We start from the raw sequence: 5,267 nt of genomic DNA on the forward strand, positions 1-5,267 counted from the left end.
TGTTGATGCATCAAATTCCTCATCTGTTGCGACTAATGAATCAGTTGTTAAAAAAAATTTTAAAAGCTCCTAAAATAAATGGTCAATTTATAGCAACAGATGGTATATTTTTTGCAACAGACGGGTTATCTAATGCAACAGATATACAATCTATTGCCATAACTCAATAAAAAAATGGTTATTATTTTATTAAGGAAACGGTTATTGAAAATCAGGTTTCTTCAAATTTTAAATTGAGAAAAATATTATTTAAATTTAAAAACTAATTAATAATAATAAGCTGAAAATTCAAGACTTTTCATAATAATAAAAACTCCAGCTTGATTTAATTAAGTCATTTCTTTTTATAGAAAATAATAAGGAAATAAATGATAAACACAATTTAAACGTTAAAAAATTCACCAAAAATATTCTTATATTTAAATCTGTTTTATTAATTTATATAATAAGAAAGTCAGCAAATTTGAATTAATGATATGATGATAATTTTTTTTAAAAAAAAAAAAGATATATAGATTATATGTTGCAACAGATAGATTATCTGATGCAACAAGTTATCTATTGTTCCAACGGATGATATATCTATTATCGTAGATGAGTTATCTGATGCAACATATATATAATCTGTGATCACAACTCAATATAAAAACGATTCCTGGATGGAAAGAACTAATTATTAATAATAATAAGCTAAAAAGTCATGACTTATGACAATATTACTTAATTTAATTAAGTCATAACTCTTTACAGTAATCAAGAATGTCATTAATAAATGGAGGTGAACAGTTGTGCCTTTAAATCTGTTTTATTAATTTATATAATTAAAAATTCAGAAAATTTGGATGTCATCATGATAATTTTTTTAAAAAAAGATATATAGATTATTGTTGCAACCGATACATTATCTGATGCAACAGGTTATCTATTGTTCCAACGGATGATATATCTATTGTCACAGATAAGTTATCTGATGCAACAGATATATAATCTGTGGTCACAACTCAATATAAAAATGGTTCCTGGAAAAAACTAATTATTAATAACAATAAGCTGAAAAGTCATGACTTATCACAATATTGCTTAGTTTAAACAAGTCATAACTTCTTACAGTAATTAAGAATATCATTAATAAATGGAGGTGAACAGTTGCGCCTTTAAATCTGTTTTATTAATTTATATAATTAAAAAGTTAGAAAATTTGGATGTCATCATGATAATTTTTTAAAAAAAGATATATAGATTATATGTTGCAACAGATATATTATCTAATGTAACAGGTTATCTATTGTTCCAATAGATGATATATCTGTTGTCACAGATGAGTTATCTGATGCAACAATTATATAATCTGTGGTCACAACTCAATATAAAAATGATTCCTGGAAAGAACTAATTATTAATAATAATAAGCTGAAAAGTCATGACTTATCACAATATTGTTTAATTTAACTAAGCCATAACTTTTCACAGTAAGCAAGAAATGTCATTAATAAATGGAGGTGAACAGTTACGACTTTTTGCCTAACACAATCAAGTTCAATCCTCTATATATAGGTCTCTCCTTACTCAATCATTCATTCTACTGCACTCTATTTATTTCTTGCTCTTGTTACACCTTCAACTACTTTCTCTTCAAGGACTCGATAGCTTTTTTCTGTCTCTGGTAAGTCTTTTTCTTGATTTTTGTGTAAATATACGTTGTATTACATTTGAATTCTTTCTTTTCTTTACTTTTATTTTTGTTTTTACGTGTGTGTTTTGTCAACTTTTGCGTTTTCTAGATATGGCTGATCCAGTGTGTGATGTCACTATTTTATGAGACACCATACGGGAACTGCAAAAGGAAGTTCATGACCTGCAGTGAGGGTAGGCCGCCGTCAGAGTAAGGATGCTGCGGGGGATCCGTAGACTGAGGAGGGCGTTGTTCCTGCTGCTGGTTGAAGATTGGCCGGCTGGCTATACAAATAATAATGATGATAATAATAATTAAGCTTTTTTTTTTCTTTTGCCTATGTATTTTTATTTTTTTTGTTTAATAAAAAATTTATGTTTGATGCATTTGACGTTGTAATTCTTATTTAATTTTCATGCTTTCTATTTCTTTTTCTCAATGAATAACATGTCTACATTTAAGGAATAATTTAAATCCAATAACAATAGGAAGATATCAATATGTGAGTTGAGTTATCTGTTGGGTTTGTGACAGGAGCTACATTTTGTTGTTCAAAATAGATTATTTATCTGTTGCAACAGAATAACTATCTGTTGCAACAGAAAATTATTCTTTTGCAATAGATATATATTCTGGTGCAACAAATTATTTATCTGTTGAAACAAATTGGTAATCTGGTACAACAGATTATTTATCTGTTGAAATAGATTACTAATCTGGTGCAATAGAATACCCATCTATTCGATTCATTTTACGGGCAACATGAGTCTACTATTGCAACAAAATAGTTATTTGGTGCCATAAATGATGGATCTGTTTAAACAGATTGCTCTTATGTTGCATTCATGTTCGCGTGCTAGCTATTGTTGAAAAAACAGCACACTAGCAGTTACCTATATGACAAATTCAACTAAAAAACATAATTTGACTTACCAAAGTCTCCTCTCAAGTAAATGCCAAAGTTAAAAGTGATATACGAAATAAAATTTGACATAAGAAATTGGTTAAAGAGCAGCGGTTACGGTAACAACAGCAACAACAATGGTCAACAAGAAGAATATGAAGATGCTAATGAAATATAAGATGATGATAATGAATCAGAAGATGATGAATAAAGCAGCAGCAACAATGAACAACAAATATCGCGAAGAGAGAAAATAACAACGGATGAGGAGAGAGAAAAACGTGCTTTAGATCAAAGTATAAATTTAAAAACTTGTGGGTTATTTTAAAAAATTTTAAACTTTCTTAATCCATAATTAAGGAATTGTCACTTCCACTCAATTATTAAGACTTGTGTCACCTACGCCTCATTTTAAAACTTTTTTGTCACCTGTAGCCCAAAGCCCCATGATACTTGCTCCATCCAATGATACTTGTCCACTATTGACTTTAGAAATAATAAATAATAGAGGTAATTATACTATATTACCAATGCTTTGAAAAATACAATTGAGAGGGGTAAAATGGATAAATTAATTATTGAACATCTCTTTTAGTAACACTAGTGTAACCACACATGCCTCGCACGTGTAATGTTTGATTATTTAAAGTTAAATAATTTTATTTATTGTGAGATTTTTAATGAAGCGTAAAATTCAAATCACTCTTCAAAAATTCTTCACACTTTAATATAATAATATAAATATAAACATATATTTTAGTGTAAGCACATATATATTTTACCGCAGAAGTTTTAAGGTTGATGAATCATCACTTTTGCTTTGTCATAATATTGAAGACAGAAATTTATTGTGTGAAAAGAGGGGGGAGGGTTCAAAAGTTTTACTCCAATGTAACTAATTATTATTTATTTCTTATACAATAGTATCATACGTGTGCACTGCACAACTTCACATTAAATTTTTATAAGGGCCATGAAAATAATTTTTTTCTTTAGAAGGTAATAATTTTCAGATTTTATTTACATTATGCCTCTCCTTTTTAAAAAAGTGATATTTTTAGCTTGGATGCACGCTTAATAAATTATTTATATAGAAAATAAAAAATATTTTCACTTATTTACCTTTAATAAATACCTTAAAAATTTCTTTAGAAGGTAATATTTTTCAGATTTTATTTACATTATGCCTCTCCTTTTTTAAAAAGTGATATTTTTAGCTTGGATGCACTCTTAATAAATTATTTATTTATAGAAAATAAAAAATATTTTCACTTATTTACCTTTAATAAATACCTTAAAAAAATATACTAACTCTTGAATAATACATTTTTTTATTATTTAAAGTTTTCTTTCTTTAAAGACATGTAAAATTAAAATAACCTTATTAATGTCTTCTTAATTATCTAAAGACTAATAAAATGAAAAGGCTAAAATACCAAGGAGGGAGCATATGTTATTGTTTATTATATGTATGTATCAAAATCTATATGCATCTTTATACAAGTATATGTTTATTACTATATTTTTTATTATTTCAAATTAATATTTGGATTTCCTTTTCTTTTTATTGTCTTGAAGACACATTTATAGGTGGATCAAATATATGAGTTCAGACTTCGAAAATTAGGACCAAGAATAATAAAAATACTGGTATAAATAAATATTTATGGTACAATTTTTTTTCCTATATTTGAATTTTTTTTTTTGTTTATTTAGTTTATTTAAAATTCTTAAACTAATAAAAAAAATATTAGTTTTCATTAATTTTGATGACTTCTAATAAAGAAAAGTTTTACTATAAATATATTTAATTAATTTTTAACTCTTAAATATTAGGAGAAAATAGTGAGAAGACGATTTTGTCTAAAGCAAAGACTTTTAATAAAGGGCAAAAAGTTCAAACAATATTTTTAAGGCCCTTCACACTTTTAATATATAACCGCATGTGCCTCGCACGTGTAACGTTTAATTATTTAAAATTAAATGATTTTATCTATTGCGGCAATTTTTCATGAAGTGTAAAAATTTAAATCACTTTTCAAAGATTCTTCACACTTTAATATAATAATGTAAATGTAAACATATATTTTAGTGTAAGCACGTATATATTTTACCATCAGAAGTTTCAAGTAGTTGATGGATCATTTTTTTACGCTTTTCTTATTCTAACACTTTTATATTTATTTCTAGATTTTTCAAACCTTCTAAAAATCAAATTTAGTTGATTTAGAATTCTTAAACTAATGAAAAAGTATTAGTTGTCATTAATTATTATCACTTCTAATAAGAAATGTTTTACAATATATATATATATATATATATATACTAGTTTAGCTGCACGTGCCTCGCAAGTGTAACTTTTGATTATTTAAAATAGATGATTTTATCTATTACGAAGGTTTTTAATGAAGTGCAAAAAGTTCAAAACATATATTTTATTGTAAGCACATATATATTTTACAATCAAAAGTTTCAAGTAGTTAATGGATTTAATATATTGTAGATGTTGATTTATAGACTTTTTAAATCTTTTTAAAATCAAATTTAGTTGATTTAAAATTTTTAAACTAATGAAAAAATATTAGTTGTTATTAATTCTGATGATTTCTAATAAAGAAAGGTTTACCATAAATATACTAATTAATTTTCAACTATTAAATATTCTAAAAAAAATAGTATAAAGACGATTTT

Source organism: Capsicum annuum, chromosome 3 (genome assembly GCF_002878395.1).
Source record: "Capsicum annuum cultivar UCD-10X-F1 chromosome 3, UCD10Xv1.1, whole genome shotgun sequence".
NCBI lineage: Eukaryota > Viridiplantae > Streptophyta > Magnoliopsida > Solanales > Solanaceae > Capsicum > Capsicum annuum.